The following is a 25,316-nucleotide window of genomic DNA, read 5'->3' as shown; positions in this document are numbered from 1 at the left end:
TTATTATCATTGGTGTTGTTGTTACTATCCCAAATAGGTTTTTACGAATGATGATTTAGTAGCATCATTTAGTAGTGGATTTGTAAGAATCATTCAATTTAATATTAATAACTGATGATGTTACTCCACAAAAGACCTCATATCTCCTTGTATTATGGAGGTAATCTTCAATTTTTCTAGAAATTCCAGCCTAGAGACAGATTATGTCTCCTAGTAAAAACCATTGTGAGGCAGCTAGACAGCTGAGTGGATAGAGTACGGGGCCTGGAGTCAGGAAGACCTGAGTTCAAAATCCAGCCTTAGACATTTATTAACTGTGTAACCCTGGGCAAGTGACTTACTCTCTGTTTGCCTTAATCTAATGGACAAAGAGATGGCATACCACTCCAGTATCATTACCAAGAAAAACTCGTGGACAGTATTGGAAGGATATGGTCCACAGGATTACAAAGAGTCATACATCACTGCAACAAAGGACCATTCTAGTGAAATTCTCATGACCAGTGGAATGTCCACAAAGTAGATTCATTATTTGGCAATGGAAATCCATTTTTGAAGTCTATGAAAATACAAAATGACCATCGGTCCTTGTAGTCACCTTTCACTTCTGCCATGATGGTGGTAGAGTATCAGAAAGGGGAGTAAGGAAAGAGAAGATATTAAGAAATTGAAATTTAAAAAATAATCTATAAATATTAATTTAACTTTTGGCATGTCAGATCCTTTTCTATTTTGATCAATGAAATGATTTTTTTTACTGTGGGAAATTAATTATATCAATCTTCACATTTCTTATTACCAGAAAACACAAGGAAGTTGAAGCTAAATGGACGAATTGCTTAAAGATTATCTTCATGGGGCCAAAAAAGGATTTAATTGCTTTAGCTTAATCTTACTGCCAAAGAGAACAAGAAATATCATTTAATAGACCATTTATTCATCCCACCTTGTAGCGGTCATTAGTGTTTGCAAAAAAGATTAACATGGAGGTCATTTCACTTTATGCACCATCACCTATTTCAGCAGAAGAAGCAGATGTGGTTTGTAAAGGACTTGAAAAGATCTTTCAAACTAAGTCAATTTACTCTTTGATATTCAGTTGTTTCTGTGGTTGGCAAACTTAGGCTAAGATTGAAAACAATTGTTGGAAAAAATATGAGTCAGGATGCAGAAAGGAAGGAGATCAAAGGCTTATAAAAGCACTCTGTATATCATGAAAGCTTTCATTCAGAGAAAGTCAGAATATGCTGTAAACTGGAAATTCCCAAACAATATCATGCAATATGAACTCAAATTTATGTAAACAAGCAAGAAATTCCTGGTTATCAATCAAGAGTAATAGCAGACCAAAAGGATGACCTTTAGAATGTTGGGCAGATCCTCTACAGAGGTTGTATAGGAGGGCATGGACAAAAATTGTACACTATGTAAAGGTGTGAATAGATTGTGATCTATGCATTTATTAGGACCACCCACAAGGCATTCTTATGGATCAAAGATCCACTGAATTCCTGAACAAGAGGTATCTGGGTTATTATTCAATCTGCCTCTTAAATATCTCCAACTGGATGTCCTGTAGGAATTGCAAACTATATATTTATAAAATAGAACCTATTATCATTTTCCATTTTTTTGGCCTTTGTTTATATGCCCAGAACTTTGCAAATGTCTAGCACATACTATATCCTTAAAGTTGGACTCACTGACTTAACCTTTTAAAATTTCAGATAAAAAATCTGGTTCACAGGTCTCCAGGTTATTTCCTCATTACACATGGTAAACATTTATGAATGTTTCACCTCTCTTTCTTTTCTAAATTAACAAAGAATTAGAAATAGAAACTAGAAATTTGAGGTGTCTTTGAGACCATGGAATGTTAACAGGGATGAGTGAAGCACTGCCATGGAAATATGGGAATGATAGTAGACAATATGTAGAGGAAGAGAATATCGTCAAGTCATGAGAACCATCGAGTGGCATCCAGAAATAAAAATTATAGACCCAATTCATCTTGAATAAGGAGCCCCACGGTAAGCCATTCAACAATTTCAGGGAAAAACAAACAAAAAGCTGCTGAATAACCAATGTTGTATCAGTATAATGAGAAAATAATAATAGCAACAATTCAAACCAGTTGATTTGCACAGTATCAGGTAAATATCTTAATTGATTCTACTAATTTTACTAATTGCCTAAACTGAGTATTTCTTTTGGCATTATCCAACAAATTGGGAAATCTGAACTACATTTTTATTTTTTAAACCCTGTATTAAATTTTCACAACAATCTATTTTCTGCTCTGAAGTTGCTGCTCTTTAAAATTTTGTAATCATCGTGTATACACTGTGATATTCACTAAATTATTAGGATGGTATTCTGAAAGTTTATGTAATTTTCAGTCTTAGCTACTGAAAATATACCTAAGGAGGTTATTCTACAAAGAGAACATAGCCTAAAGTTTGGTTCAGAGTTCTCAGGTACTCATTTAAGTAAATCTGTACCAACAAAGTCTAGATTTGATTTAGAATTCATGAAATCTTAAGGTTGGTTTGTCTTCCAGAAGAAGTAATAACGTCAAAAGTGGTGAAATGACTTTTCTAAAGCCATCTAGCTAGGTAGTTAACATGGAGCAGAGAGTTTAATCTGAGTCTATTTCCAATTCAGGGTCTTTTCTGTAAGTGAGCAGATACATACTCCAACCGTAGTTATTTTGGTAACTCTATAAATGTGTTGATTACTACTTCATCTCCCCTGAGTACCTCAATGTATTTCACATGTTTTCTTATATAAAGTGGTATTCGTATCAGAGCATGGTAAACCTGTCAATGATTATTTTGAGAAATGGGTGTCTGTGCCAACCCAGGTACCCCTATCTCGAGATAGTTAGAGAGCATCATTAAATGGAACAAGGCAGTCCAAAGTTTTTCAACGCCATGTAGGAGGAGTGGTTTGGTGCATGTTGGAAGAAAGGGAAGGGTTAATGAGTGGGTATGCAGGATGGCCTCTGGTCCCTTTGGCACATCAACCGGCTTTCAGCACTATTGTCTCTAGCAAAGCTATGATGGCATGTAAATTCCTGTGTTAGCTTGGTAGATCAGCTCTATGCATGTAGGCATATTATATTCTGCCAGTCCAAATGCTTTCGTCCTGATGGAATAGAACCTGAAATCTATAGCTAGATGCTGTTTTTCTCAAGGTATTTTCCAAGAGGAATAATAAGGGGAAAATTTACCTCTTAGTCTTATCAGACTCATAGATAGAAAATTCATTCAAATGGCCAGTTTGAAAATGCAGTTCAGGCATTTGATTTAATCTTAAACAGAAAAGCTCTCCTTTTCAGCTTGGGTTCTCAAAAGGATGCATAGGAGAATTTACAAAGTTTTACAATACTACCTCATCTTCCATTTTGGAGCCTGAATATCTGGCTGATACCTGTCTAGAAGGCTGTTAGTGATTCAGTTTGCCCTTCCATTTTCCCTGGAGGAAGGTACAGCCTTAACCTCTGAATGCCAAATTGTTCTTTCTGTATGACCTAAGATAAGAAAAACAAATGTAGACAGACCTTCTTCAAGGGCATTCTATAGATTTTTTGGGGGGGGTAGCGGAGGGGATCAAAGAAATAGTAAAAGGGTAAGGGAACTCCACACATTAGATAATCTCAATGAAATAAAGTAATACATTTCTATCTCTGTCATCTGCCATGTTGCTATTCTTTGGATTATGTGATAGCAACAGAAATAAGATATAGCCTATGTCCTCAAAAAACTTATAGTTATGTAGGGGAAAAATTATAATTTTTAAAAGATATGGAAATTCAAATTAGAATATGATAATTACATAAAACTCACAAATAAGTCATCTTTAGCATTTTAAAAATTATAAAACACTTTCCTTATGATGACACTGCAAGACAAGGTAGTAAAAACAGTATTATTTTCACTTTATAGATGAGAAGACTGAATTTCACATAAAGTAACTTGTCCATCTATGGTTACACAACTAGAAAATGCTGGAGTGGATATTGAAATTAAGAAGTCCCAATAACAAGTTCAGTAGGCTTTTTATTACATAATATTTTTTCCCATTACAATGTGAGGTCCTTGCAGGCATTGACCTTGTTTTTCCTTTCTTTTTTCTCTCCAGTGCTCAGCATAGTGTCTGGCACATAGAAGAGATTAATAATACCTCTGGCTGACTTTTTGTACAAATTATTAAAGCAGTTTTTAAGAGGGAGTGGTAACACTGGTAACCAGGGGAAATCTCCATCCAGGAAGTGTCAGTGAACATGAGTTCTATGTGGTTAATATTATTTCAATGATTGGAGATGATGGGGAATACATTCAAGGTATTGGGCACCAACTAGGCAAAACACAGAGTTGAGAGAGCATGAGATGTGTTCTATGATCAATAAATAATTCAGTTTAGTTAAAGCATAGTGTATATGAAGATGAGTAAAGAGTGATTTGATAGTTTTAAATAAGGTTGTGGAAGTCATTCCAATTATGTTCAAAGCTAAGATGTTTGGGCTTTGCATGCCAAACAACATAAACTCTTTGAAAAGAGGAAAGATGCAGTAAGAATTGTCCATAAAGAAAGTTAATAAAGTATCTAATTAGTGAAATGAGAGTTCTCAGAATGTTTCTAATGTGATGTTCAATACTTGAAACAACATGCCTCTTTCAAAAGCTTGAAAGCTTTGTGTAGACTGATAATCTCATGCTAAATGCTAAAATTTCATCCAATTTTCTCACTCTAAATTTCCCAGTATGGAGAATTAAATATTTCCTTTCTACTACAAAAATTGTTTCTTCTCAAAGGACTATTTATTAACTTTGGTTTTTAGCTTAAAAAAGAAAATGGTTTATCTGTAGATTTCATTTGTACAAGTACTTCCTATTCACTATGATCATGTTCATTTAATTGAAAGGAATCTTGAATATTTGGCAGTTACTGTATATGTAGTGGTATTTATAGTCTTAAACCAAATGTGTATATGACTTTGGACACATCAGATATATCTCTAGTATTAATTTTTTCTTACTTGTAAAAAAGATGCTTTAAGTTTCTGATGACTAAAATCCCTTTGGACTCTAAAGATCTATTAATCTATGAACCTATAAATTTAACTTTATATTAAAAATTCATAAGCTCATCAAAAAGAAATTAAAAACAATAACACAGAAGCAGCCTCAGGATCAACAGGCAAACTTATGCTTCCATATGTTGATCTCATTTGCTTGGGTATTTCCTTTACCAGTGTAGTTAGCAACCTCTCCGTGTCTTCATATTCCTTGCGGATTGCTCCTGTCCTTCCGTAAATTCTAGGTGAAAGATTTAGCTAATAGATGGGGGTCTTTATCTATGTCTTGTGGTGTCTCCTGACTTATAATGTAACAATCTGTCAGTATGTCATCTTTCAATCTTGCTACATGACTGGCATCTTCTTTAATTATCATACATGTATTTGAGGTCTTTTATACTACTTTTTTATTAATGAACAAGACATTCTTGATAAAATTCTTCAGCTCTCTTACAGCTGCTATGAAATTTTGTTTTCAATCAGATATGTTTGATTCTTCAGAGATTGTGATGTGCTATGAACCACATCAATATAGGAGCAGCTAGGGAATGCTGGTATTAAAAAATATGCTTTGGTGGATGGCAGCAACTTGGGATTACTGAAAACACTGCAGTTTCCCAAGTGCAATAGTATGCTCTTTTCTTCGTACTTAAGTCAGAGCTCAACCCATTACCCATATGGGGCTCTCTTACAAGATGTATATGCTTCCACAGTAACTCAATGGACTACCCATTCAACTATATGTCACAATCTAGTAGCATGCTTTATTTTTCCATTTCCCCTCACCCCCATGAGTGACATCATTTTTTTAGTGGCTTTGGATCTCATTAAAGAAGCCCTGTAATTATGATTTCATTATTCATTAACACAACTCCACCAGTATTTAGCTCTTCTGTGGTTCAGATAGTGCTAGCCCTTGGAATAAGGAACACATGAATTCAAATCAGGTCTTGGACATTTACTACTTTTGTAACACTGGACAAACCACTTGTTCTCTATTTGCCTCAATTTCTCAACTGTAAAATGGGGATAATATCTATCTTTCAGGGTTGTTGGGAAGATCAAATTAGAATGAGATAATATTTGTAAAATCACAGTTCCTGTCATATAGTAGGCACTACATAAGAGCCTACTCCTTCCTCTTCCCCCATATGAAGAATCTCACAATCTAGATAAGTATCTATCTTTCATTTTGACTTGGAACAATACATTCTACTTGCTAGTGGTAAGCACATTTGGTGAGAAAAATTCTTCCTGTTTAATACTTCATTCGATAATGATAATTGGGACTATAGTTAATTGAGGTTCTTATTGTGGTTAGACATATAAGGAAATTTTATAATTTTGTTTCACTCAACAAGCATTTTGAATTAATTAATTAATTTTTAGTTTTCAACATTCATTTCCACCACATTTTTCCTCCCCATTCCCCAAGATGGTGTGTGATCTGATATAGGATGTACATGTACCTTCATATTAAACATATTGTCACATTAGTCATGTTGTAAAGAATTAGAACCAATGGAAGGAACCATGAAAAAGAAGAAACAAAAAAAGAGACTGCAGATAGGATACTTCAATGTGATTTCAGACTCTATAGTTCCTTCTTTGGATATGAATAGCATTTTCCATCATGAGACTTTTGGAATTGTTTTAGACACTTGCATTGCTGAGAAGAGCCACGTCTATCAAAATTAGCCATCACACAATTGCTGTGTACAATGTCCCCCTAATTCCGCACACTTCACTCAGCATCAGTTCACATAAGTCTTTCTAGGTTTCTCCAAAGTCCACCTGCTCATCATCTTCCATAGCAAACAGTATTTTCACTACATCCATACACCACAACTTGTTCAGCCACTCACCAACTCATGGGCAAAACTGTAACCTCCAAGCCTTTGCTACCAATAAAAAGAGCTGCTATAAACATTCTTATACATATGGGGCCCCCTCCCACTCCTATGATTTCTTTGGGATACATACCCAGAAGTGGCACTGCTTATCCAGAGGGCATGCACAGTTTTATAGCTCCTTGGGAATAGCTCCAAATTGCTCTCCAGAATGGCTGGACCCAATCAAAACTCTACCAACAATGTATCAGGGTTCAAATTTTCCCACATCTCCAAGATTTATCATCTTTTTGTTTTGTCATGTCAGCCAATCTGATACGTATGATGTGGTCCCTCAGAGTTGTTTTGATTTACACCTCTCCAATTAATAGTGATTTACAGCATCTCTTCATATGGCTATATATAGTTTTAATTTCATCTAAAAACTGCCTGCTCACATCCCGACTATCCATCAATTGGGGAATGGTTTATATTCTTATGAATTCTTATGAATCAATTCTCTCTCTCTCTCTCTTCTCTCTCTCTCTCTCTCTCTCTTAATATATATATATATATATATACACACACACATTTTAAAAATTATTTAATTCATTATTTTTAGTTTTCAACATTCACTTCCATAAGTTTTTCTTTCCCTCCCCGTGATGGCCTGCAATCTGATATAGGCTCTACATATCATTCCCGTTAAACATATTTTCACATTAGTCATGCTGTGTAGAAGAACTATAACTAATGGGAAGAACTATGAGAAAACAAACAAGACAAAAAAATAGTCTACTTTGCTTTGCATTCAGACTCATCATTCCTTTGTTCTTTCTCTGGAAGTGGATGGCATTTTTGATTATGAGTCCTTTGGAATTGTTTTAGGTCCTTTCATTGCTGAGAAGGGCAAAGTCTATCAAAAGCACTCATCACTGATTACTGTGGCTGTTACTGTGTACAACATTCTCCTGATTCTGCTCACTTCACTCAGCATCAGTTCATATAAGTCTTTCTAGGTTTTTCTGAAGTCCATCTGCTCATCATTTCCCATAGCACAATAGTATTACATTACATCCATATACCACAACTTGTTCAGCCATTACCCAGTTGATGGGCATCCCCTCAATTTCCAGTTCTTGGCATTAAAAAGAGATCTATTATAAATACTTTTGTACATGTGGGTCCTTTTCTTACTGTTATCTCTTTGGGATACAGACCTAGGAATGGTATTGCTGGGTCAAAGGGTATGCACATTTTTATAGCTCTTTTGGCACAGTTCCAAATTGTTCTCCGGAATGGTTGGATCAACTCATAGCTCCGCCAACAATGAATTAGTGTTCCAACTCTCCCACAACTTCTCTGACATTTATCATTTTCCTGTTTTTGTCATGTTAGCCAATCTGATAGGTGTTATGTGGTACCTAAGAGTTATTTTGACTTGCATTCTCTAATCAATAGTGATTTAGAGCATTTTTTCATATGACTATAGAAAGCTTTAATTTCTTCCTTTGAAATTGCCTTTCATATCCTTTGACTATTTATCAATTGGGGAGTGACTTGTATTCTTGTAAATTTGACTCAGTTCTCTATGTATTTTAAAAATGAGGGCTTTTATCAGAGACACTAGTTGTAAAAATTTTTTCCCAGTTTTCTACTTCCTCCTAATCTTGGTTACATTGTCTCTGTGCAAAACTCTTCAGTTCAATGTAATCAAAATTATCCATTTTGTACTTCATAATGTTCTCTATTTCTTGTTTAGTCATAAGTTTCTCCATTCTCCGTAAATCTGATAAACTATTTCCTTGCTCTCCTATTTGTTTATAGTATCAGCTTTTATATCTAAACTTATATCTAAATTTGGACTTTATTTTGATATACAGTAGTCAGACATTTTGTCTATGCCCAGTTTCTGCCATACTGTTTTTCCACTTTTCCCAGAAGTTTTTGTCAAATAGTGAGTTCTTATCCCAGAAGCTGGGGTCTTTGGGGTTATCAAACAGCAGATTGTTATAATCATCGACTACTGTGTCTTGTGTACCTAAACTACTCCACTGATTTACCACTCTATTTCTTAGCCAGTACCAAGTGGTTTTTTAATGGCCTACTATATTTTTTTCATAATCAAATCCATAATTTAAAAGCATTCAGATTAAAAGAGGAGTTACTTTTCTAGCAGCAATTTAGATGTAATAGTTCCCCAAATTTCACAATATACAAAAATTTAAAAAACATAATAGGTATACATTAATATCATGCATTTAAAAGATAAACAAACTTATTACCAATTAGGTTATATAAATTTAGTTGAATGCATTTCAGAATAACTTAAATAGAAAATGAAACTGAATTTCATCTACCTTCTTACTGAGTCAAGAATCCTGCCTCTCTCTAAGCTTTGCTTGTACTTTACTTTTTTTCTTTATTTTAGACTTAAGGGACAAAAATACAGAATATGGAAAGAAACAAAACATATCATAAAACTTAAATATTGAGACAAATACAAGTAAGAAAGAAAAAAAAGCATGTTGGGTACATAGCAGAATTTAAGAGAGGATTCAAAACAGATAACAATAAATTTTCTTTTCAGAAAGCCTGCATGATAAATAATACACATTGTGTGAGAATTGTCTATATTTTCCTTGCTTACTTGTGAGTTTTCTTTAGTTTCTCTGCTGTGAAATACCAAGTAGTTTGATTATTGCTGCTTTATGATACAATTTAACATCTGGTATGGCTAGGCCACCTCCCTAGCATTTCTTTCATTAATTCCCTTGATATTCTGGGCCTTTTGTATCTTTCAGATGAATTTTGTTTTTATTTTTCTAGCTCTATGAAATAATTTTTGGTAGTTTGATTGGTATGGCACTGAATAAGTAAATTAATTTAGGTAGAATTGTCATTTCTTCAATATTAGCTTAGCCTACCCATGAGCAACTGATGTTTTTCCAATTATTTAGATCTGACTTTATTTGTGTGAAAAGTGCTTTGTAATTGTGTTTGTATAGTTCCTAGGTTTGTTTTGGCAAGTAGACTCCCAAATATTTTATAATATCTGTAGTAACTTTAAATGGAATTTCTCTTTCTGTCTCTTGCTGTTGGGCTCTGTTAGTAATATATAGAAAGGGAGATGATTGATGTGGGTTTATTTTATATTCTGCAACTTTGGTAAACTTTGTTTATTATTTCATGTAATTTTTAACTCGATTCTCTAGGATTCTCTTAGGATATCATCATATCATCTGCAAAGAGTGATAACTTAGTTTCTTCTTTGCCTATTCTAATTAATTCTCTCTTTTCTTCTATTATTGCTAAAGCTAACTTTTCTAATACCAAATTGAATAACAGGTGTGATAATCTTGTTTCACCCCTGATCTTATTGGAAGTGTATCTAGCTTATCCCAATTACATATAATGCTTGCTAATGGTTTTAGGTAGATGCTACTTATCATTTTAAGGAAGGCTCCATTTATTCCTATGCTCTCTACTGTTTTTTTTTCTTTTGAGAGGAGAAGGCAAGGCAATTTGGGTTAAGTGACTTGCCCAAGGTCACATAGCTAGTAAGTGTGTCAAGTGTCTGAGGCTAGATTTGAATTCAGGTCCTCCTGACCCCAGGGCTGGTGATTCTCTAGTATTTTTAATGGGAATGGGTGTCATATTTCATCAAAAGCTTTTTCTGCATCTACTGAGATAATCATATGGTTTCTGTTAGTTTTGTTGTTGATATGATCAATTATGCTGATAGCTTTCCTAATATTGAACTAGCTATGCATTCCTGCTATGAACCCCACCTGATCAAAGTATGTTGTTCTCATGATAAGTTGCTGTAACTTTTTGCTAATATTTTAATTAAAATTTTTGCATCTATATTCATTAGGGAAATTCATTTATAATTTTCTTTCCTTGTTTTGGCTCTTCTCAGTTTAGATATTGGTACCATATTTGTATCATAAAAAGAATTTGGTAGGACTCCTTCTTTGCCAATTTTCCCAAAATAGTCTATATAGTATTGTAATTAATTATTCTTTAAATGTTTGATAGAATTCACTTGTAAATCCATCTGGAGATTTTTTCCTAGGGAGTTCATTGATGGCTTGTTCAATTGCTTTTCTGAGATGGCATTATTTAAGTATTTCATTTCCTCTTCTGTTAATCTGGGCAATTGTATCAACAGTCTGGCTAGCAGCTGCTGTGTGGGTGTAAGACCAACAACAACCAACTCACAGAATTCTGCAAGCCCAGGTCCTTTTCATCTGCTTTACTAAGGAAAGCAACATTAGGAGTTAACAATCTTACTTAATCCAGCATACAAATATCATTTACTAGTTCAGGGGAAAAAAAAAACCAGCACCCTGAATTACAGACCAACTATAATTCATAGTTATCAATATCTGAGTATTCAGCTGGAGAACTCATTATAACAGCTGGCCTGGAGTCATGTGCCACTCCTGCTGTGGCTCAGAGCTCTGAGAGAGAACACTAACCTGTGCACTTATATATCCTGTTCAGGGACTCAAGGGCCCAGACCTCACCCAGGCTGGGCATGGAGAAGTTCCCCACCCCCAATATCACATAAGATACGAATCAAGGGCTCCCAATTGTCTCAGTACCGAGAAATACAAAAGCATCCCACTTTATCTGCCCCATTCAAACAAAGGCCAGAATCATTAAAGGTCAACAGCAAAAAGTCCCACCTTAATTACTATTACGAGAATTATGTTTTTTGAAAAAATTCATCCATTTCACTAAGATTGCCAAATTTGTGGGCATAAAATTGGGCAAAACAATTTCTAATTATTGTTTTAATTTCTTTTTCATTGGTGGCATATTCACCCTTTTAATTTTTGATGCTGGAAACTTGGTTTTCTTTCTTTTTTTAATCAAATTAACCAAAGGTTTGTCAATTTTATTGTTTTTTTTCATAAAACTAGCTCTTAGTTTCATTTATTAGTTCAACAGTTTTCCTTAATTTCAATTTCGTTAATCTCCCCTTGGTTTTCAGTAATTCTAATTTGGTATTTAATTGGGGATTTTTAATTTGTTCTTTTTCTAGCTTTTTAAGCTGCATGCTCAATTCATTGATCTCCTCTTTTCTACTTTACTCATGTTAACATTCATATAAAACTTCCTCTAAGAACTGCTTTCACTGCATCCCATAAGTTTGGAATGTTGTCTCATTATTGTCATCCTCTTGAATGAAGTTATTGATTGTTTCTATGATTTCTTGTTTGACCCACTCATTCTTTAGGATTAGATTATTTAGTTTCAATTAATTTTTAGTCTCTCTTTCCATGGCTCTTTATAACATATAATTTTTATTGCATCATGATCTGAAAAGGATGCATTTAATATTTCTGCCTTCCTGCACTGGATTGTGAGGTTTTTTTGCCCTAGTACATAGTCAATTTTTATATATGTGCCACGTACCACTGAGAAAAATGTATATTCCTTACTATCCCCATTACATTTTAACCAGAGGTCTATCATATCTACTTTTTCTAAAATTCTATTTACCTCCTTAACTTCTTTCTTGTTTGTTCTGAGGTTTGACTTATCAAGTTCAGAGGGGGGAAGGCTGAGGTCCCTCACTAGTATAGTTTTGCTGTCTAATTCTTCCTGTAATTCCCTTAACTTCTCCTCTAAGAATTTGGGTGCTATACCACTTGGTGCACATATGTTAAGTAATGATATTACTTCATTGTCTATGGTGCCTCTTAGCAGGATATAGTTTCCTTCCTGATCTCTTTTAATTAGATCTCTCTTTGCTTTTGCTTTGTCTGAGATTAGGATTGCTACTGCTGCTTTTTTTTGTTACTTCAGCTGAAGCATAATATATTCTACTCCAGCCTTTTACCTTTACCCTATGTGTATCCCCCTGTTTCAAATGTGTTGTAAACAACATATTGTATGATGGTGGTTGTTAATCCATTCTGCTATCTGCTTCCATTTTGTAGGAGAGTTCATCCTATTCACATTCACAGTTATGATTACTATCTGTGTCTTTCTCTCCATCCTATTCCCCCCTCCCCATTTGTGCTTTTATTTCTCTCTTCTCCCTTACCCTTCTCAAAAGAGTTTCGCTTTTGACCACCACCACCACTTCCCTTAATCTTCCCTCCCTCCTATCAGCACCCCTCCCTTTTCTTTCCATTTTCCTTTACTACTTCTTCCCTCTCTTCTAACCACCCCCTCCCTTTATTTCCCCTTTCCCCTCCAACTGTCTGTAGGGCAAGTTAGATTTCTATACTTAACTGACTATCTTATTTCCTCCTTGAGCCAAATCAGATGAGAATAAAGTTCAAACAATGCTCACCTCCTTCTCTTCTTTCCCTCTACTATGTTTTGTTGCCTCTTCATGTGATGTAGTTTATCCTTTCTGCCTCCTCCTTTCCTCTTCTCCCATTACAATCACTTTGCACCTCTTATTCAGGTTTTTTTTGGTCATCACATGAGCTAATTTATACTCACACTCTCTGTCTATGTATATCCCTTTTAAATATTGTAATAAAGATAAAATTCCCAAGATTTACAGGATCATCCCATGTAGGGATGTAAATAGTTTGCCCTTATTGAATAACACGTTTTTTTCCTGTTTACCATTTTAAGCCTCTCTTGAGTCTTGTATTTAAAGATCAAAATTTTGACTGGACTCTGGCTTTTCATCAGGAAGTTTTTAGAATACCCTTATTTCATGGAATGTACATCTCCTTGCCTGAATGATTATGCTCAATTTTGCTGGGTAGTTGATCCTTGCTTGTAGTCCAAGCTCCTTTGCCTTACAGAATATCATACTCGAAACCCTCTGATATTTTTTTTTCTGTTTTTGTAATTTCTTTTTCTATTTATCTAATATATTTGTTTTCAGAATTGATTTTCACAAGAGTTTGAATTATGAATTTTCTCCCCATTTCTACCCTCCTGTCCACTCCCAGATGGCATATATTCTGGTTGCCCCATTCCCCAGTCAGCCCTCTCTTCTGTCACCCCACTCCCCTCCCATCCCCTTTTCCCTTACTTTCTTGTAGGGCAAGATAAATTTCTATGCTCCATTGCCTGTGTATCTTATCTCCTAGTTGCATGCAAAAACTTTTTTTTTGTTTTTGAACATCTGTTTTTAAAACTTTGAGCTCCAAATTCTCTCCCCTTTTCCCTCCCTGCTCACCCTCCCTAAGAAGGCAAACAATTCAACATAGGCCACATGCATATCATTATGTAAAACTCTTCCACAATACTCATGTTGTGAAAGACTAACTATATTTTGCTCCTTCCTAACCTATCCAACTTTATTGAATTTTCTCCCTTGACTCTGTCCCTTTTCAAAAGGGTTTGGTTTTGACTACCTCCACCCCCATCTGCCCTCCCTTCTATCATCCACCCCTTTTTTATCTTCTTCCTCCTTCTTTCCTGTGGGGTAAGATACCCATTTAAGTATGTGTTATTCCCTCCTCAGGTCAAATCTGATGACAGCAAGATTCACTCATTCCCCCTCACCTGCCCCCTCTTCCCTTCCTACAGAACTGCTTTTTCTTGCCCCTTTTATGTGAGATAATTCATCCCATTCTATCTCTCTGTTTCACCCTCTCTCAATATATTCCTCTCTCATCCTTTAATTTAATTTAATTTTTTAGATATTGTCCCTTCATATTCAACTCACCCTGTGCCCTCTGTCTATATATATGTATATTCCCTTCAGCTACCCTAATACTGAGGTCTCATGAATCATACACATAATCTTTCCATGTAGGAATATAAACAAAACAGTTCCACTTTAGTAAGTCCCTTGTAATTTCTCTTTCTTGTTTACCTTTTCATGCTTCTCTTGATCCTTGTGTTTGCAAGTCAAATTTTCTATTCAGCTCTGGTCTTTTCACTGAGAAAGCTTGAAAGACCTCTGTTTTATTGAAAATCCATATTTTGCCTTGGAGCATGATACTCAGCTTTGCTGGGTAGGTGATTCTTGGTTTTAATCCTAGTTCCATTGGCCTCTGGAATATCATATTCCAAGCCCTTCGATCTCTTGATGTGAAAGCTGCTAGATCTTGTATTATCCTGATTGTATTTCCACAATACTCAAATTGTTTCTTTCTGGCTGCTTGCAGTATTTTCTCCTTGATCTGTGAACTCTGGAATTTGGTGACAATATTCCTAGGAATTTTCTTTTTGGGATCGTTTACAAGAGGTGATAGGTGGATTCTGTCAATTTCTATTGTACCCTCTGGCTCTAGAATATGAGGGCAGTTTTCCTTGATAATTTCTTGAAAGATGACATCTAGGCTCTTTTTTTGATCATGGATTTCAGGTAGTCCAATAATTTTTAAATTATCTCTCCTGGATTTATTCTCCAGGTCAGTGGTTTTTCCAATGAGATATTTCACATTGTCTTCCATTTTTTCATTCCTTTGGTTCTGTTTTATAACATCCTGATTTCTCATAAAGTCACTACCTTCCACTTTCTCCAATCTAATTTCTAAGGTAGAATTTTCTTCAGTGGTCATTTGGACTTCTTTTCCATTTGGCTAATTCTGCCTTTCAAGGCATTCTTCTCCTCATTGGCTTTTTGGAGTTCTTTTGCCGTTTGAGTTAGTCTATTTTTAAGGTGTTGTTTTCTTAAGTATTTTTTTGGGTCTCCTTTAGCAAGTCATTGATTTGTTTTTCATGGTTTTCTTGCATCACTCTCATTTCTCTTCCCAATTTTTCCTCTACTTCTCTTACTTCCTTTTCCAAATCCTTTTTGAGCTCTTCCATGGCCTGAGAACAATTCATATTTTTCTTGAAGGCTTTTGATGTAGGCTCTTTGACTTTGTTGACTTCTTCTGGCTGTATGTTTTGGTCTTCTTTGTCACCAAAGAAAGACTCCAAAGTCTGAGACTGAATCTGAGTCCATTTTCTCTGCCTGGCCATGTTCCCAGGCAACTACTTGACCCTTGAGTTTTTTGTCAGGGTATGACTGCTTGGAGAGTAGAGAGTACTTTGTTCCAAGCTAGAGGGGATGCACTGTTCTTTTCAGAGCTAATTCTATACAGCCAGCTCTGACACACCAGTGCTCCTCCTCTCCCAAGAACCACTAACTTGGACCGGACTCAGATCTTTTTTTTTCCTTTTCTTTTTATTGGTTATGTTTTTTTTTTTTATTTTTAGTTTACAACACACGGTTCTACATAATTTTGAGATCCAGATTTTCTCCCTTCCCTCCCCAAGATGGCATGGAATCTCATATAACTACCATGTATAACTTCACATTGAATTAATTTATACACTAGTCAAGTTGTGGAGAAGAATTATGACCAGTGGAATGAATCATGAGAAAGAAGAGACAGAACCAAAAAAAAAACCCAAAACAAAAGAGAAGAAAAAAGGTGAGCATGAAGTGCGCCTCAATCTGCATTCAAACTTCACAGTTCTTTCTCTGGATGAAGATAGCATTCTGCATCGTGAGTCCCCTGGAGTTGTCCTTGCACCTTACATTGCTGAGAAGAGCGAAGTCTGTCAGGGTTGGTCCTCACGGAATCCATATATCTGTGATTGTGCACAATGTTCTCCTGGCTCTGCTCCGCTCACTCAGCATTATGTCATGTAGGTTTTTCCAGGTTGTTACAAAGCCGGACTCAGATCTTAAGCAGGCTCTGCACTTCTGCTCTGATCCACCACTTAATTACTCCTGCCAGGTTGGCCTGGGGCTGGAAGCAACTGCAGCTGTAGTTCTGTAGCTGCACCACCTCCGTTGTCTCCAGGGCAGTGTCCGAACTGCAAACTCCTTTCACTCTATCCCCCGCAGCTTTTCCCACTAACCTTCTTTGTTGTCTTTGGTGTTTGTGGGTTGAGAAATCTGGTAACTGCCACAGCTCACTGATTCAGGGTGCTGGGGCCTGTTCTAACTGGCTCAAGGTCTCATTGGTCCTGCTGCCACCCATGCTGGTCTCTGCTCCACTCTGCTCCCAGCTCTGTGCGCGATAGATCTTACCCAATGACCATGCAAGCTGTCCTGGGCTGGAGCCCTGCTTCCCTCTGCTATTTCATGGGTTCTGCAGTTCTTCTCTGTTGTCTTTGGTGCTTGTGGGTCAAGAAGTCTGGTAACTGCCACAGCTCACTGATTCAGGATGCTAGGGCCTGTTCCACTGCACTCCTAGCCTGGTTGGTCCAGGCGAGGCTCATGCTGGGTTCTGCTCCACTCTGCTCCCAGTTCCTTGCAATAGACCTTACCCAGTGACCATCCAAGCTCTCTTGGGCTCGAGGCCTGCTTCCATCTGCTATTTTGTGGGTTCTGCACTTCTAGAATTTCTTCAGAGCCATTTTTATAGGTTTTTGGAGGGACCTGAAGGGGAGCTCATGAAAGTCCCTGCTTTGCAGCCGCCATCTTGGCTCCCATGGCACTCCTTTTCACAAGCAGGCCAGATTCCATCTGTGGTAGATGAAATCTGATCCAGCTCTCTGATATTTTAATGTAGAAGATGCAAGGTCCTGTGCAATCCCAACTATACTTCCATGATATTTGAATTGTTTCTTTCTGTCTGCTTGAAGTATTTTTTCCTTGACCTGATAATTCTAGAATTTGACTACAGTGTTCCTTGGCATTTTAGAATCTCTTTAGGTGACTGGTGGATTCTTTCAATGACTATTTTACCCTCTGGTTCTAGAACCTCAGGGAAGTTTTTACTGATGATTTCTTAGAAGATATTGGGATCTCTTTAGGGGATTGGTGAATTCTTTCCATGACTATTTTATTCTCTGGTTCTAGAACCCCAGGGCAGTTTTCACTGATGGTTTCTTGGAAGATACTGTCCTGGCTCTTTTTTTCATCATGGCTTTGTGGTAGAACAACAATTCTTAAATTGTCTCTCCTGGATATATTTTCCAGCATTGTTGTTTTTCCAATTAGGTCTCCTCCCCTAGGGCTGTGCTGGAGCATGGATAGGCTCAGCCATCTATCTGCACTGGGTATCTGCTGATTCCTCTGCCTGTTGAAAGGCATGCCTGGAGTCCTGGTGTTGGTGCTTGTGGGATCTACCACCCTGGGGCTTAGGATCTCCTTCTGGTCTACTGAGGTGAGGCTTGCTGGGATGCCTTCTGTCCTGTACTGCTCCTCTTTAGCCACAGCAAGAGTGAATTTACCTGTTAATCCCCCTAGCCTCCTCAGCTAAAAGACTGCCATCTTTCTACTGCCTCCACCATTCCAGGATTTTTCCTGTGGCAATATTCTCTCAGTTTTTCAAGGTCAACAAGGGAGAGTGAGAGTGACTTACAATTTACTCTGCCATCTTGGCTCCTGGAAGTTTAAAATCTCTATAAATTTTAGAAATGAGGCTTTTATCAGAGACACTGGCTATAAAAATTGTTTCCTAGTTTTCTGCTTCCCCTTTAATCTTGGTTGCATTTGCTTTGTTTGTGCAAGAACTTTTCAACTTAATATAATCAAAATCATTCATTTTACATTTCATAATGTTCTCTATCACTGGTCATAAATTCTTCCCTACTCCATATATCTGACAGGTAAATTATTCCTTGCTCTCCCAGTTTGCTTATAGTATCAGCCTTTATATCTAAATCATATACCCATTTTGACTTTATCTTGGTATACTGTGTGTTATGTTAGTCTATGCTTAGTTTTTTGCTGTACTGTTTTCTAGTTTTCCCAGCAGTTTTTGTCAAATAGTGAGTTCTTGTTCCAGATGCTAAAGTCTTTGTGTTTATCAAACATTAAATTAATGTAGTCATTGACTATTGTGTCTTGTATACTTAACCTATTCTCCTGATCTACTACAGTTTTTCTTAGCCAGTACCAATTAGTTTTGATGATTGATGCTTTATAATACAATTTTAGATCTGGCACAGTTTGACTTGCATTTCTTTTCATTGATACCCTCGATATTCTGGAACTTTTCTTCTTCTAGAGGAATTTTGTTATTAGAATTTTGTAAGATTTAAACAGACTCATTGAAGCCATATTATTTAAGGAGAGGTTTTTAAAACTTCACATAACTGAGTTATTTTTTTCCTTACACTTTATAAACAATTACATCTAGATTTCTCTATACATTGAAATTAATTTTATAAATGCGACCATGTGATCTTCTGTGCTTATTCTGAAAAACTACCTGGTTTCTTCTATCATGTTCATAAAAATTCCAAATGTGAATGTGTAGACCATCATGATAAAAGCTGTTACTAATTTGAAAAAAAAAATGAGTCAGAAATTACTGATGGCTTCTTGTTTACCTTCTTTCATGTAATAATTATGGCTGGTATATATAGTGCTTTAAGGTTAGAAACATGTTTTACATATATTATCTTATTTGATCCCCAACACAATCTGGTAAAGTAGGTGTTATTATTATACCCAATTTAAAGATAAAGAAACTATGGTGAAAGAAGTTAAGTGACTTGCCCCTGATCACATAGCCAGTAAGATTTTGAGACAGTATTTGAACTCAGATATTCCTGTCCCTGAGTCCAGAATCCTATCCACTATGTCATAGGCCTATAGTAATAATGAAAATAATGTTTCCACTTCCACTTCCCACTATTTTGTAATATTTCCCCTTTTGAGATATCTTGAGAATTGAACCTTAAGTGTCTTTAATGTCATATTATCTCTAGTAGAAATTTCCTCTGTTCTTCCTGACTTCATCTTTTTAAAATCCACTTTCTTTTCCCCTTATATTACACCAGATAGTTGGGTGTTGGACTCCAAATGTTGTAGTTCCCCTGCCAATAATGACAAGTATAGATCAGTATAGAAAAATGCTGGCAGAATTGTTCCATTTCATATATGTTTGTTGTCCTTCCATTGTCACACAAAAATATTCTCATTGAGATGAAGCTTAGTTGAGTACATCAAATTTTCTGCAGGTTTTAATTTTTATATAATTAAGGTAAACCTTCCTAAGAAGCACTTCTATTAAATTTTTCTTAAAAGTTAATTTATGTTCCATGGAGTACTATATTTATTTCCAAGCTGGATATGAGTAAATTTATTAAACTTTCCATTATTTTCTTCTTATTGTGATGATAATACTGTTCATAATGTCTTCTCACTGTGCTCCATTATGTTGTTTTTTCAAATGAGTTTGTATTCTAAAGTACTGTTACTTTTGACTATACCATTAGAGTAATTGTAAAGTAGATTATTTGTGGACTGAAGCATTTCTTTTGGCTTTGTCATTTTGACAATTTGATTAAAGGTGAAATTTCTGCAGAAATGGTGATTATTTTTTATCCATTTCTTATTTTTTCAGCCCAAACCACTACTTTGTACAAGTCAAACACTAGCTTTTAAATATACAATGTAGAGGGCTGGGCCAAAATGGTAGAGTACAGACACAAACCCAGGTGAACTCTCCCAACATTCACTTCCAAACAACTTAGAAATAACACTTCAAATCAAACTTTGGAATGGCAGAGCCAACAAAAAGTAGATTTTTCTAATATAAAAGAGGCATACAAGGAAGAACTTTAACAGTGGAGGGGAAAATGGAGGCTTGTAACAACAATGTTACTTGCAGCTGCTGTGGCTGTGTAAGACAAATAACACTAGCACACAGGAGGGCTGCTAGCACAGTTTATTTGATCTGCTTTTCTAAGGAAAGCAAATTTAAGGGGTTTACAACCTCACTTTAATTAAATATACATATATCATTCACTTAGTTCAGGGGAAGAAGTCAGCTCCCTGAACTTCAGAGAAAATACAAGTGGAAATTACAAGCAGAAATTATATAAACAGAGCAAATAACACAAATCAGCAGACAGAGCTTCTAACTATCTGTCCATAGCAATATATACATATATAGTTACCAGAGAGAGAAGCACCAACATCTGAGTTTTCAAAGCTGGGGAGCTCCTCAAGGGCTACCCAGAGTCTCACCTGGTGAAATCACAGGAATACTCTTCCAATGAGTGAGCCCCCAAAGCAAAATGCTAACCTCAGAATATATATACACTTCTTCAGGGTCAGCCCAAAGAGGGCATCACAACCCTGTGACTCAAACTCATGTTACTTAGGCTTTCTTGTGACTTAAGGAGGTCATCAAAGACTTGATTTACTCAAAGACTCAATTCAAACAAAGGCAAGTCTCAAACAAAGGCACTTGATTAGTGCTTAGAAGAACTAGAACTCCAAAAGAAAAAAGAGCAATACAGAAAGTCCCACTTTGTTTACCATTACAAGGGTAGAGGCAGTAAATGCTTGAACCTCAGTCTCATCAGAATTGGTTCAATAGAGGGAAGAACACATACACATACAGAGACAGAGAGAGGGGGGTGCTGGGGAGAGAGAATTATGTGCAGAAATCTAACTTACCCAATAGGGAAATAGGAAAGGGATAAGAGATATAGGGGACAGCTGCTAAAAGGGAGGGTGGATTAAGAGAGGCAGTGGTCAGAAACCAAACAGTCTTGAGGAGGGACAGAATAAAGAGAGAGAGAAAGATAAACAGAAGAAAATAGGATGGTGGGAAATATACAGTTAGTAGTCATAACTTTAAGTGTGAATGGGATGAGTTAACCATAAAATGGAAGCAGATAGCAGACTGAGTTAGAAACCAGAATCCAACAGTATGATGTTTACAAAAAACATACTCGAAACATAAAGACAAATATAGAGTTAAAATAAAGACTTCTAACAGAATCTATTATGCTTCAGCCAAAGTATAAAAGGTCAAGGTGGCAATCATGATCTCATACAAAGTAAAGATAGACCAAATTAAAAGAGATAATAAGGGAAACTATATTTTGCTAAAAGATACCATAGACAATGAAGTAATATAAAAAAATAAAGGACACATTCCTCTGATAAAGGCTTCATTTCTCAAATATGTAGGAAATCAAGTCAATTTTTTAAAAAATATGAAACATCCTCCAATTGATAAATGGTCAAAGCTTATGAACAGGCAACTTTCCAAAGCAGAAATAAAAGCTATGTATAGCCATATGAAAACACAGTCTAAATCACTATTGATTGGAAAAATTCAAATTAAAACACCTCTGAGGTATCAGCTCCCGCCAATCAGAAATGACAAATGTTGGAGGGGATGAGGGAAAGTAGATACACTAATAAAGTGTTGATGGAGCTGTGAACTGGTCCAACCATTCTGGAGAATAATCTGGAACTAAGCTCAAAGGGGTATAAAACTGCTTACCTTGACCCAGGAATACAACTACTAGATCTGTACCCCAAAAATATCAAAGAAAAAAGGAAAGGACTTATATGTACAAAAATATTTATAGCAACTCTTATTGTGGGGATAAAGAGTTGGAAACTGAGTGTATGCTTATCAATCAGAGAATGGTTGAACACATTGCAGTATACAATTGTGAGAGAGTACTGTTTCACTATAAGAAATGATAAGGGGAAGGATGTTTCAGGAAAAAAATGGCATGACAAAAACTACATGAACTGACACAAAGCGAAGAGAGAAAAACTGGGAGATCACTGTGCACAGTAACAGCAATCTTGTAATGATGATCAACTATGAAAGACCTGGCTACTCTGATCAATACAATGATCCAAGACTATTTAAAAGGACTCATGATGAAAAATTTCTATCCAGGCTTAGAGAGAGAAAACTGATGAACTTTGAGTGCAAATTGAAGTATGTTTTTCTTTTTTCTTCTTTCTCTATGGCTAATATGGCAAGGTTTTGCATGATTTCACAGGTATAATTGCTATCATGTTGCTTGCCTTCTCAGTGGGTAAAGTGCGGGGTGAGAGAGAATTTGGAACTCAAATTGTAGAAAGAAAGGAATGTTAAAAATTAATAAAAAAATTAAATTGCAATGTAATAACTCTTTTCCCTGTTATCATTACCATTGTGTCTAATGGGTGTTTACTTTTTACCTTCATTCTAGTTATTTGATCATTGGATTGCACATATGTGAGTGATTCTGAAATGATTTCCATATTGGTAACCAATCATTGTCCTATTTCATTTTTTTGTCATGCTATTGGCAGTTCCCTATCTTCAGTAATTTTTTCCCTTGAAGTATATATTCATGTTGTATAGATTTAAGGTTTCAAAACAACCTATAAGTTTTTGGCCCTTTTAATATCCAAATTCTCACTGATATTTTCTGTCTTATTTTCACTACCTACCCCTTTGTCTTCTTTCACATTGATATTATCAATTTTAATGTACATATTAACCTGCAATTTCTTATCAAAGTTTTCAGAGAATTTAAATATTTCATTCTCTATAATGGATGATGGATATTAAGTTACAACTACATTCATCATGATCATGTGACAAAGTTCTTCAGGAAAATTGCAAGGTGACAGGGCCAAGTCTCCCAAGAAATGATGTTTCCTTTTGCCTTTGGGGACATGACAAAACTAAATCCATTAGGTATTCTCTTCAGTCCTCTTAGGAGAACTTATGAGACATTTTTCATTTTGGTTGAAACTTCCTTATGATTCTGATTTGTTTTAAGGGAAATTTCATTTTTTGTGTCAGACGAGTTCTCTAACGGAGTATTAACTCAGTGGTCATTGGACAGGAAGCTCACATCTATGGTACAAACAATAAAATGGTTGCTTATACATGGATGGGAAATTGTAAGATTTCCTCTTTTGTCATTACAACTCTGCAACCAAATGAGTGCTGCAGAAGACTGAGACATTTATTCACTTCTTAAATGGCACCATGGTCTCATTTGTGTTTTTTCTCTACATTAGTCCAAATCTCAGCTTAGGTACATATTCTGTTGTATGCAGTCCTTATGCAGGTCCTTCTATAAATCTTCCACAGTGTAGTGGAGGTCTTATTTCAGTCTGCGAATATATTTTGAGTAATGGTATATCACAATACTGTCCAACTGTTATCTCTCACTCAAACTACATGAGTATTTCATCTTTTCTGGTATTTTTTCTCGTACTCAAATCATTGTTGCTAGTATGATGCAGTATACTTATATTATACAACTAGGATTTAATTCTTCATTACACTTTGTATCCTTTTTAATTTTGATTCTTCAAAAACTGTGATGTTTCCTGGCTTTTAACCAAATGGCACCTCTGCAGACTATATAATTGTTTTTCCAGATTGCAACTTTTTGTCTCAAAAGTACCTTGGGATCATTAAAAGCAGCGTAAAAGTTGCCTAACAGAATCCATCCTGGTATTTCTCCTCTTTAGCTCTGGACTGAACTCAATGTACATTTATAGTACATTGATGTATTTATAAACTACTTCAATGGGAATCCCATCCAACTGCATTTCTGAACAATATGCATTATTTATCTTTTCAGTTGTCCCTATCTGGATTCTTAGGAAGACTGAGGAATGTTTTGTATTTTTGCAAAAGACAAGCGTAAAAACAATGTATTACTTTAGCAGGCTAAACAACACATAAATACCTTTTGGTGTGCTAACCACACCTAACAATTACATCAAATTTCCATTACTAATAAGAGTTGCCTCCACAGGGCCATCTACTATTTTGCCATTAAGTAGGTGATGGACTTTCACACATTTGATTTTGATTTAGGATGAGGGATGATGTGCTGGTTGTCTATTTTTCTACCCTCTTGCACACTTTAGAATGGGTCACTTCATTTTTTCATAGTCTCATTTAATATCATTTATGCGCATTGTTATAGCTATAAAGAATTCTGATTATTTTTCACATTATTTTTAAAAGATAGTTTGAACATTATGATTTTAACTTAACTAGTCAATTTCAACTTTATACAAGGAGTTGATTAAGAAAAGGGAAGTCAAATAATTGCTGGCCTATTTCTTCATTTTTCCCATTTAATTACTGCCAGATTAGATAAATATCTCCTTGTATAAAATGTACTATTTACTAAAACTTCTGGAGAAGTATGATTTTCTTTATTTATTTGGAGTTATAAGAAAAAACTTAAAAAAAAACACTTCTCACAACTGGAATCAACAATTATCCTTCTTTCAAGGCAAAGAACATCCAGTTTTTGAGTGGGCTTATCATTTTTTTAAGGCAGCAAAATTACCCAATTTGTTCCCTCTACAACCTATAAATGTCTTATATTCCTAGTGAAAATGACAAACATGTAATTTAACTGTCCCATACATGCTCATAAAATGAGGAAAGATGTTGGTGAAACTTGGAAATACAGACTGAACTTAGATTATGTTATTGTAAAGCCGGGTGCATTTATAAGGATTACATTAAGACAAACTTACTGATTGAACCTAAAAACAGAGTTCATTTGTTATTGTCCTGTTATTGAGAATTTATTTCAGAAGACTTCACATATATTTAGTATCCCCAAGGAACATGACATCTTTATTACTATGAAGTATATTACTATGAAGTATATTACATATATTACATATGAGTTTATATATTGAGGCGTGCAACATGAATCTATTTTATTTCACATAAGTTGCTTAGGATAACATTGAATGGTATGCTAAGATTGAGGGTAATTCTTGATGA

This window comes from Trichosurus vulpecula, chromosome 5 (assembly GCF_011100635.1).
Source record: "Trichosurus vulpecula isolate mTriVul1 chromosome 5, mTriVul1.pri, whole genome shotgun sequence".
In the NCBI taxonomy this organism is placed as follows: Eukaryota; Metazoa; Chordata; class Mammalia; order Diprotodontia; family Phalangeridae; genus Trichosurus; species Trichosurus vulpecula.
This window is presented reverse-complemented; position numbering follows the sequence as displayed.